Below are 12233 nucleotides of genomic sequence, written 5' to 3'. Positions count from 1 at the left end.
ACACTTAGAGATTTACATATCAGATATATTACCTGTTGGAGTCCCTTTAATTTTTAATATTTTGTATCCTGTGATATTGAGCCAGGGTCCTTGCTAAAGCTGGTAGTACAATACTCTTATTATCATTAGCTAGCATTTTTTGAACACTTAATTTTTGTTCCCGATACTGTAGTAAGCACTTTATAGTTATTATTGCTTTCATCTTGTTTGCTGCCTTCTGAAGTCTTTTCTTAGGAGGATGACAGTTGTATTGGTGGACATTTGGGTTATTAATGGGAAGAACCTGAACAGAATAAGTTGTCATTGGTCCTTTGTGCAAATTTCCAAGCATTGTAATTAGCTGGCATTGACTTTTGAGTCAAAGTCACTGGTCAAGACCACAATGTCCATTGTTTTGTATTCTAAATTAGGCTTTTATTTTCACACTGTCAGAGATCTGTTTTAGAAAATGGCATAATTAGTTACTGAATAAAACTGTAAGACACTATTTGAGTCTAATGGAGAAACAATGAGATTGTTTTGAGAAAAAAGAGTGAATCACTTAACTTTAAATTTCCTGGAAACCAATATTAATGCCTTGGTAACCTCACCTCTACCCAGAACATGGTAGATGTTATAATTAGTAGACTAATGAAATATTTGATAATTCAACAACAGCAGGACAGAGTTTATATGTCTGTAATTCAATTTGTTCCTTCTGTAGTGGTAGTAAAATATTACACATTGAATTAAATAGTGATGCAATATGCCAGAGAGCAAAATTAATGTAAAAGTGATTGTTTTAAAATGATTAGAAAACAAAACAATTTCAGGTAATTGTCCATTGATTTAGTAATGGAAAGAAAATAGTGAGAACAATATTAACAAAGGTGAAATTTTACAACAAAGGAAAAATATAGCAATTTAAGTAAATATTTATTTTTGACACCACTTTTATTATTTCCCCCATATTATTCCATTCTTGATGTAACTCTTCAAAATATTTTTAATGCAGCATATTAAAATATATATTTTTATTCATAATGTAAAATAACTTCTGCCTATAAAACAGAATATGTTCTAACAAATGTGTTGACTTGGAGATTAATGTTGTTTTAAAGATATAGAGTACAGGGGCGCCTGGGTGGCTCAGTCGGTTAAACGTCCGACTTCAGCTCAGGTCATGATCTCACAGTTCATGAGTTTGAGCCCCGTGTCAAGCTCTGTGCTGACAGCTTGGAGCCTGGAGCCTGCTTCGGATTCTGTGTCTCCCTCTCTCTCTGCCCCTCCCCCATTCATGCTCTGTCTCTCTGTCTCAAAAATAAATAAATGTTAAAAAAAATTAAAAAAAAGATATAGAGTACAGAATTTTAAAGTCATAAGAACAGCGCATCTTAAACAAGGTTAATTTCTACTGCAAACTGTTTTTAGAACAATTATTTAAAAACCGTAGTTTTGTGTGTCTCTGTGTATTTGTAAATGTCTATATAATGGATTTCATACAGAAATCGAGATAATGCTGGATGATCCTTCATTTTCTCTCTTTTTTTAAATTTTTTAGTGTTTATTTTAGAGAGAGGGAGAGAGAGAAAGTGCACATGAGCAAGGGAGGACAGAAAGAGAAGGAAACAGAAGGTCCAAAGTGGGCTTTGCACCGGCAGCAAAGAGCTCGATTTGGGGCTTAAAGCCAGGAACCATGAGTTAATGACCTGAGCTGAAGTCAGATGCTTAACTGACTGAGCCACCCAGGCACCCTCATTTTCTCTTACTAGTAACAGAAAATACCAAATTTAAGGGGTAGTTAGAAAACTGTTACTCAGACAATTATGAGTTCTAATGATTCTTAAGAAATTGCAGGTAGTGCCTGGCTATAGACTGAATTGTGTGCCCTTCAAAATTGTATGTGGAAGCCCTAACCCCCCATGTGTGGTTTTGGAGATGGAGTCTTTGGGAGACTATTAGGCCATGAAGGAGGAGCTCTCATTGTGGGATTAGTGCCCTTAAAAGAAGAGACATCAGCGAGAGAGAGCTCTTTTCGCTTGCACACAAAAAGGAGATCAAGTGAGCACACAGCAGTGTGGGGGCTGTTCACAAGCAAGGAACACAAGGCCTCAGAACAAAACCTGCCTTTCTGCTACCTTGATCTTGAACTTCCAGCCTCCACAACTCTCAGCCATTCAATCTCTTGTATTTTGTTGTAGCAGCTCATGCTAAGACTTACCTTTAAAGACTTACGTGGGAGGACCTATAGGAGATGAGTTATAAAGCGGTAGATAGACCAGTAGAAGCATACAGGTTTTCAGATAGAATTCTTTGCAGCTTCCATGGAGCCCACTCTTCTGTTCCTGCTCATTTCTCACTGGTTTCCCACTGCTGCTCACTTTGTTCCTCTGCTACTTGCCCTCATCACAGGCATTATCCTGCAGGTTATCCCTGTCCCCGTGATGCCCATTGCCTCCGATCACTTAAAAATGCCTTAGTTTCACAAGTAATTCCCTGGACCCAAGCTTCAAAATGTTGTTGTTTTTATTTTCTCATACTGCTTGCTACTCTGTGATTTTAGTTGGGTTTTGGATGCATATCTTGAAGTCTTCATATCTGTGATTGAACTCGTCTTTGCTCAGACTTCTCCCATCCCTTTACTTCCTGTGTTTGTCATTAACATCATTCTTCCAGGAACTCAAACCGAGTCACTTTCATACTCGTTTTGTCCTGAATATATCCTTTTTTGTCTCTGTCTACTTTTAGGTCTTAGCAACAGTTGTATTGAATGTTGTATAAAAGCTGTTAAATCTCTAGGATACTTACTCTGTGTAAGATTCTGTACTAGGCATTTTAGCATCTGTTCTCTTATTTAATACCACCAGCAAACCTGTTAGAGTATTATATTTATTATTATTCATGAGGAAATTGAGAAAGAAGACGTAAAAGATGCGTGCCTTAACTTTGCATACACAGCTAACAAGTACTTACCAGAACCAGAATTTGAAACTACTCATTTTTATGCCCAAACTGGCACCCTCACTACACATTCACTGATACTTTCCTGTCTCCTGTGCCTGTCTCCTTATTCCCATCCATGTCACAGAAACACAGAAGTGAGTGGGTCATGGTCTTAAATACATACATTTGTATATTATATATATAATATAATATAATATATAATATAGATATAATATATATATTATAATGTAATATATACTAATATAGATAGATTGATTTCCACACTTGAACCCAAACTCCAAATTGAACTGGGCATTCAATTCACTTGGCAGTGTAGTCCCATCTTCGTGTTCTGGTTTCATCTACATGCTGTTTGACATGACCCTGCACTCTGGCTGCACCAGATTCTGTTCTAATCTCTTCCCAGATCTCTTCTCACAACTGTATGTCATCAGTTTAGCTGTTCTCTCTCTTTTTAATACTTTTCCACTTTTAGACTTCCTGGAACAATCATAGTTCTTTAAGACATCAAAATTTTTACACAAAACAAACATATAAATAAATAACAGTAATAAGGTTAAATTCTCTGTGCACTTGCCACAACAGAGCTCTCAGTGTTCTCTATATATTAACTCGTGTCATTGATATAATCAGCCAGCGGCTTAGTCTTCACCAAAAGCATTAGTTATTATTCAATTTGTGTACTTCTTGTTGTTTATGCATTCTTCTATTACAGCATTTTAAAATTAGAAGACTGTTTTTTAGCAGTTTTAGGTTTATAGAAAAATAGAACAGGCAGTGCAGAAAGTTCTCTCCCCCAGCACACACTGTTTCCCCTATTATGAATGATTTCCCCTGGTGTGGTAAGTTGTTGCAACCAAAGAACCAATATTGATACACTGTCACTAAGTCCATAGGTTACTTTAGGATTCACTCTATGTTGTATAGTTCTTAATGGATAATGTCATGTTTCCACCATTCTACTTGATGCCAAATACTTTCACTGCCCTGAAAAAAAAACACCATGCTCCAGCTATTCATCCCTCCTTACTTCCCTCCAAAACCCCAACGATTTTCAGTTAATTTTTGTGTATTTTCATAGTTAATTCTACTTTCTGTCCACCTCTAAATTCTTTTTGTATCTGAAAAGGTAAGGCTTCTTCTGCATAAAGTGTTGTATAATTTCTCCCGAAGGAAACCATTTTACTCATTCAAAACTCTGTATCACTTTATGTGTTCCTCCCTATGGTAGTGATCATGTTAATATGTACCTGTGTCTACATCTTTCTATGTACCTACATTTGATAAGTAATGAATGAATTGATTCTCATATTCTCAAAATATGAGAATTACAGGTAAAACTAATTTGTTTATGACCATCTCCCCCAGTTCCAGTATTTTGCCCAGAGAGACCCAGTGTTCTCATTTCATTTATGTCTTCCCAGATCTTTTTCTCTAAGCGTTTCTATACATGTTACATACCCATAAATATATAATATTTATGAAGCCATATTTATTCACAGCTTGCATTACTCTACTTAAACTCTGGGTGTTGGATGATTTTTTGGGCTACTTCCTGCTGCTATGCTATTACATATTGTGAATGATTCATATTATTTTAGCCACTTCTCTTTTTTCTTTAAGTTTCTTTCTTTATTTATTTTGAGAGAGGGAGAGAGAGAACCCCAAGCAGGCTCCATGCTGTCAGTTTGGAGCCTGATGTGAGACTTAATCTCATGAACTGTGGGATCATAAACTGAGCTGAAATCAAGATAAAGAGTCAGATGCTCAACTGACTGAGCCACCCAGGTGTCCCTATCTTAGTCACTTCTCTCTTTTTTTCTTTGTAATTCATTTTAGTGATTATTTTTGAGAGAGAGAGAGAGCGAGAAAGAGAAAGGGAGACCGAGCCTGTGTGCAGGAGGGGCAGAGAGAGAGGGAGACACAGCATCCGAAACAAGCTCCAGGGTCTGAGCTGTGCGCACAGAGCCCGATGTGGGGCTCAGACTCGCTAACCATGAGATCATGACCTGAGCAGGTTAGATGCTTAATCTACTAAGTCACCCAGGTGCCCCAAGCCACTTCTCTTGATGAACATTTATATTCCCTGTAGTTTTCTTATACAAACAATGCTACATCGATCATCATTGTTTTCTAATTTTGTGCACATGTGTATGTGTCATCCTTTTTCATATCAGATTCTCTTTATTAGGACATGACTTCTTTAAGAGCAGGGTGTTTGTTTTGATTCTCCACATCACTGAGCCTGGCACTTTCTATATAGTTGGTGCACATTAATGTTTGAGTGATGGACAAATGGATTTGTCAATGAACAGATGTCTTGTAGAAATCTTTCAGTTGGCGTGCTATGTGTTTCAAGATCATTTACAATTTTTGTGATCACTTGACTTGTTTGAAATTAAAAACATTAATTCTGGGTGAGAAATGAAATAATTCAAAGCTGGTTTTATCTGTGTTCAATGCCCTTTTAGGTTTGTACATCTTTAAGTTGGTCACACATCCCAATGTTAAGCATATCTGATTTGTAAAAAGTTCTTCCATTAAAATAATTCTCTGGGATGTATTCTGAGTTGACTTAGTATTGCTGGATTCTACACTGGAAGAGAAGAACTGACAGGTGTCCTCAGTAAGCTAATAATGATGAGTTTGAGAATTAATTATTAGAGGGAATCTTTGTTTTCCAAGTGAGTTCCTTTTAGTTCTGCTTTTCAAGAATTATGTTTAAACATTAAGTTGACTGGACTCCATGACTGTAAGAAATAAAAATACAATTGAAGTGGACCTACTGAAGTGTTTAATTCCAGCTAGTTTAACCAGAGAGTCATGAAAAGTTCATTGCTCATCATTGTGTCTCTTCTCGTAGCTCCACTGAGAAATTTCACCCAGTAAAATCATTGGCCTTTTGCATAAGACCAAATGAATGTGAGTCAATATGCTGAAGTGTAAAGTGAGTCCAGGCTGGTTTTGCACGCTGTCTGTTTTAGAACACAAAAGCAAGGGGGAAAAGTGAATTACTTCAGTTTTCCATCATTTATTCTGTAATTTCTGTGACTTTCCTGAAAAGTGTATTAGTGTCTCTTTCCTTTGCCAGTTTTGCTTTATCTTTTGATGCTGCTACTATGTCTCACTAATGCAGTGAGATAATATGAAAAAATAACCAGCTTGCTGCCTTTGGCTTAGAAGGTGCTTAAAAAAATAACTTGTACCTTCAATTTAGCTTCTCTATATTTCTTAGGCTTTATCTGTAACATGGAGCATTTGTTAGTTCAACAGACATTGAGGGGCTCCAGTATGCCATAGGACTGTTTTCAACATGGGGTAGCAGAGGTCAACTCAAGGTAAATTCTTGTTCCTGAGTTTATTCATTTTTATTTTTTTATTTTTTGAAAGTTTTTTTTTTTGTGTTTACTTATTTTGAAAGGGAGGGAGAGAGTGTGCACCCACGCACACAAGCAGGGGAGGGGCAGAGAGAGAGGGAGAGGGAGAATCCCAAGCAGGTTTCATGCTGTCAGCACAGAGCCTGACAAGGGGCTCAATCCCAGGAACCATGAGATCATGATCTAAACTGAAATCAGGAGTCAGACGCTTAAGTGACTAAGTCACCCAGGCACCCTTAACCCATCTTTTAAAAATTATAACTGTTAAAAAAACCAAAAAAACCAACAAACCAAGACAACATTGCATTGTGGAAGGAAGAATGGACTGGGCGAGGTGGTCTTTGATACTGTCCTTGCTTGGTCCTTACTTGGAAGGATTCTGAGCCAGATCACTTGAGCTTTATACGATATTTTACTTAAGAGCCTATTAGCTGGACTAGAACTTTTGTTGAAGATAGTATTAACAGATATTATAGAAGTAAAGTATTTGATGGTTCAGTGCATTTGAAATGTTTTTTCTGTTTTTACTATAGTCACCTTTGGAGAGCCATGATACCTGTGAACACTTTTAAGCTCTGAGAATAGTCCTTCAGAATCAAAACGTATTTGCCTCTGTTTAAGCCAACATGTCGCTGTGTCATTCGACCAGGGGGCCTAGTGGTAGGATTCCCATACATCTTACTTAACTGGTATTGTAAGGAATAGAGTTTGCAAATGCTGGACTAGAAGAACTTTCTGGCTATAACATTTCTATGAATCTGCTTTTGCAGGGCACCTGGGTGGGTCAGTCAAACATCTGACTTCAGCTTAGGTCATGATCTCGCAGTTCATGAGTTCAAGCCCCGTGTCAGGCTCCATGCTCACAGCTCAGAACCTGGAGCCTGCTTTGGATTCTGTCTCTCTGTCAGTGTCTCTCTCTCTCTGTGCCACCCCCCTCCCCAACTTGTGCTCGCTCTCTCTCTCTCTCTCTCTCTCTCAAAAACAAATAAACTGAAAAGAAAAAAAAAAGAATCTGCTTTTGCTCTTGTCATTGTTAATACTTCTTATCTTGGTCAAAATACTTAGCAAGAGATGTATTCATAAATGTCACCAAGACAGAAATATAGTACCAGATCAGCTCCGGTGTATTTAAGTGTGTTTGCTCCCCAGTTGACATTGCTGTTTATGTTCTAAGTAATAAAAAAGGAGCACCATCATTTATGATTATTAGGTTGGTTGAGAATGTTTGGGGCCAGGGCTCTTAACCTCAGCACTACTGAAATTCTTTGCTATGAGGGATTTTCACATGGCATATCATAGGACATTTAGCACCATCCCTGGCCTTCTACCCACTTTATGGGTATTAACCCTCAGTCATGACAATCAGAAGTGTCTCCAGATATTGCCAAATGTCCTGTGGGAAGCAAAATTGCCCCCAGTTAAACCGCTGTGTTGTAGTCATCAATATTATAAACCAATATCGAGCTAAAGATTGAGTATCTTACTTTAGGGGCACCTGGGTGACTTACTTGGTTAAGCATCTGACTCTTGATTTCGTCTCAGCTCATGATCTCATGGTAGTGACATAGCCTTGAGTCAGGCTCCCCCACAACATGGAGCCTGCTTAGGATTCTCTCTCTCTCTCTCTCTCTCTCTCTCTCTCTCTCTCTCTCTCTCCCTCTCCCTCTCCCTCTCCCTCTCCCTCTCCCTCTCCCTCTCCCACACATACCTCCTTCTGCCCTCCCCCCCACTTGTGTGTGCACTCTCTCTCTCAAAAACAAAAACAAAAAACAAAGAAAAAACTTCCTTTAGAACTGGGCCTAGAATGGTAACTAAATTCCCCCGATGGCATCATGCCATGGACAATTTTTACTTCACGGCGGCATTTTTTACTCTTGCCACCTGTGTATTCTTGCTTGTAGTGCACTTCTGTTTGTGGGGTGAGCTGTAGCATTGACATTGCTGCCAATTGGATCTAACAGGAAATGAAAAGCAGCTGCAATATTTCAAAGGGTTGAACAGACTGGGCAGAAGGTATGTGGACAAATCCTATTAACAAATAACGGGATTTGTGCACACACAGTGCCTCCCACGCTGCGGCTTGGAAATCTACGCCCGGCTGTTTCCATCACTGTTGTGCATAAATCACAGAAATTGTAATAAATTGAGAAAAAAATGTTCTCTCACACACGGAGGCTCAACCTACATTCTGATGATGACTAAAGACGTGTGGATCATTTGTCAGAAAGGATATCTGACAAAACAAACCTTTAATCCAGCTTAGTTCTAAAGCAACCAGAAGGCATTAAATACATCTTCTCTCAATTTCTAATCTTAACCTTAAAAATAATAATAATAAACTTAATATTGGAAGTCTTTATAGGAAAGAAACATATTAATAATAAAGTCTTCTGAATAGGCCAGATGCCACTGAGAGGTTTAAACAGATTACCTTTAAGTTCTCTTCCAAATCTGAGCTACTATGAATTCCCCATCTGGATTCTTAAGAGACCAGATTATTTCAAATGATTAGTATCCTACTCCCTCCCATTATGAAGATGCTGTATGCTTCCAGTTATGTTTAAAGTGATGCATTTATTGTGTGAATCCGGTACTTTTCCTTTAGACTTAGTCTGTTGAAGGACCTGGAATCATAACCGCATCTGCTAGATAATCCATAGGTTATGTGGTGGTGATTGATGGTGGGGCTAGCCGGTTGAATTTTCTGAGCATCTTAGTTCCGAATACCTAACAATAGCAACTCCATGTATTTGATCTACAGTCTAGTATAGTCAACAAAAATTGCTGTTATTACTGAAGACAATTACAAGGTAGCATTAGTGTAAACAGGGGGCCCTTTCATATGTGGGGTCCTGCACAACACCAAAAATTGCAAATGGGCTCTGGGGATTCTCACTGCCTGGACTCCAATGCGGGCTGTCCCTAATACGAGTTCAGCAAATAACTTACCTTCTCTTTTAAAATGATAGTCTTTATGAAGACTAAATAAAAAAGATTAGGGGTGGAAATTAAATGGATTAATACATATATAAAGTGCTTTATACGTACTAAGCCCTCAATGCATTTAGTTGTGGGCAATAGAATACATGTCAGCTAGTATAATCATTGGTCTGCAACATTATTCATACATTTTGAAGTTATCAGGAGTGTTAAATATTTATTTTTGAGAGACAAAGGGAGAATGTGAGGAGGGGCAGAGAGACAGGGAGATAGAGGATGCCAAGCAGGGCCCAAACCCAGTGCTACCAGCACAGAGCCCAATGCAGGGCTCAAACCCAGAAACCGTGAGATCATGACCTGAGTCAAAGTAGGATCCTTAACCAGCTGAACCATCCAGGTGCCCTGGAGTGTTAAATTGCAAAAGAAAACCACTTTTCATTGACCACTGACTGTAAACCATAAGAACTGATTTAAATTTATTTATGACATCCCTGTATTTTTATACAATCACTTCATCTTTTACATGGTCATTACTTAAAAGGTGCCACCATATTCAATGTATCCTCAAGAGAAAAACTTAAAATGTGGTTTTGTCTGTTCTGAGTCTTGTATTTGTGAGAATAATTGGGATTCTGCTGCTTCCACAAAAGCAAAAGTTTGGGTATTATGGGATAGTTTTGTCGTTGCCACAGAGCTGATGGCAGAAGGTGACTTAACATCCTACAAATTGGCAGTCAGGGCTGCCCCTGAAGCCTTGCCCACTAATGTAAAAGAATGAGCTGCTGGCTGATTCATGCCCCTTCCCACGTCCCCCTGAAAACCCACAGCCTTTATTTTTTTTTTTTTCTACCTGTAAAACTGCTTAGCTGCCCAAGGGATAACACTTCTGGGAATTTTGACTGTGAATGGAGAGTTCTGTGTGGTCCTTAATTGGGAGAGGAACCTGTCAAAAATAATATATTCACAGATACTCTGAACCATTATGGGCCTGGCAACACTATATAAATTGTCACATGGCTGGTGGCAGGTGGGTTGATTTTTTTCAGCAACACTAAAAGCTGACAGGAATGTCTTTCAGAAATCTACTCCCTTGAAGATATCTAGTTAAGGTATTAGAAGAGGTGTGGAGGGTATAAGGGGAGACAGGATGGGAATTAGACGGCTGGGTAGCTGCTGTGAAATATTTGAACTGTGACAGCTGATTTCCGTTTAATTTGAGGTAGCAACTAATCTCCTTTGAAATCAGAAGTTTTAGTAAGTTTGACTATTTCTTTGCTAGATTTGGGCTATGGATAATTTTGGGAAAACTAATGAGAGAAGTGGCAGGATAATCTAACAGCATAGAAAGAAAAATACAGAGAATGAGTCCTTTATGTTTTTATAAAGAGACTGCTGCTATTTATGCACAGGATAGTGGCTGTTTTGTGTGTCATTTCTGTTTCTGTTCGCATAGAAATCCGTGTCTCATCTCCCTTCGCTTCCTGTCCTCATGATAAGTTTTGGCCACGTTGACTGCTTACTGCTTTCCACCGAAGTACAGGTGCCTTCAAGTGAAATATGGACAAAAATTTGAATGAGTAAATATTTGCTGCCATTTTCAATTGCTCTTCCTTTTCCCTAGTTTCAAGGGTTCCTAAACTTGTATTGTGCCATGAGCTTGTTTGGCAACCTAGAGAAACCTATGGATTGTTTCTCAAAATGATGTCTGTGAACGTGTGAAACAAAATGCAAAAAAATTATAAGAGAAACCAATTATGTTGAAATACAGTCCTCTCCCTGAATCCCTTGGAAATGAACCCCTGCCCTAGTTCTTGCTCCTTTTTATGCACATGATGGTAATCAGTGGAGAGAAAATCAGAAGAGGGAATTTGAATTGTGTCAAGAATAACTCTTACAAGAGATAAGAATAAAGAGGAATATGGCAAAAAAAATGGAAAAGGAAAGATCTCTTGGGATCAAGTGTATTTTGATGCCATATAGAGAAGAAGAAACATGAAGAGATGCTTCAGAAGAAGCAGAAGGGGGAAAAAACAACACAGAATGAAAAGAATGGCAGAAGTAGCTTTTAAATTGTGTACCCTTTGATGTTCTCTGAGAGATCCAATTATAAGATTGGAATTACTTTCTTAATTGTTACTGGAGTCTGTTTGCTTGAAGAATGGGTCACATGAGGCTCAGAACTATATTTAGGTTATATGTGGAACTTACTCTTGGTTCTGTAGTATAAATTCTTTCTACAACTTCCCAAATTTTAGGAATGGTGTTCGACTTCCATGACCAATCTTAAATTCTAGCTCCTCTGTGGTCTTTGCTAAAACAATTCCCTTTGCTCACATTCTGGCAACTATCTCTTCTTCAGTAACTCATCTGTTTGCTTTGCACTGTAGTTACTTCTGTTGATTTCCTTCACTTCATTGTCCCCACTGCCTTGATACTGCCTTGAATATTGTAATGAATGAATAAATGAATGAATGAATGAATGAATCTAATGAATGCATGATAGATACTTGTCAGAATCTCTGCTTAAATTTTTTATGGGGATGCTTATAAAAAGAGAACACATTCTCATTATAGGAAACATAATCACGGATTGAGGGCCTGTTAGGTACCAAACTGCATCCTAGGATCTTCATAAGTATTATTTCTTTTCATCACAACAACTCTGACAGAGAAATTTCATTAACCCTTTATCAGTGATGAGGAAACTACGAGTCAGAACTGAAGCTCTTTCCTGTTAGTGGAGATTTGGACTTGAATATACTTCCTTCTGATTTCAAAACCTATATATTTTCCATGATACCAAGCTCCCTCCTTTATGATAAAATGGTCCCTTATCTCTCAGTATTACTTCAGTGGTATTCTTATTGATAATTACCCACCATATTAATAAGTAACATTTATATTTTAATAAATGGAAATATATTCTCAGAACCAGGATATCACTAATTCTTTCATGCTCTTAAAAAAAAACAA

At 38.0% G+C, this 12233-nt stretch overlaps 1 long non-coding RNA gene across 1 annotated transcript in view; it reads left to right on the top strand.

Moving 5' to 3' along the window:
* The window catches only part of LOC113594667 (uncharacterized), a 367494-nt gene that overhangs the window by 62349 nt on the left and 292912 nt on the right, over positions 1-12233 (top strand). The gene's annotated exons all lie outside the window — the stretch shown is intronic.

This window comes from Acinonyx jubatus, chromosome A2 (genome assembly GCF_027475565.1).
Source record: "Acinonyx jubatus isolate Ajub_Pintada_27869175 chromosome A2, VMU_Ajub_asm_v1.0, whole genome shotgun sequence".
Taxonomy (NCBI): Eukaryota; Metazoa; Chordata; class Mammalia; order Carnivora; family Felidae; genus Acinonyx; species Acinonyx jubatus.
Note: the sequence above shows the minus strand (reverse complement) of the source record. Positions and strands in the feature narration are given on the sequence as shown.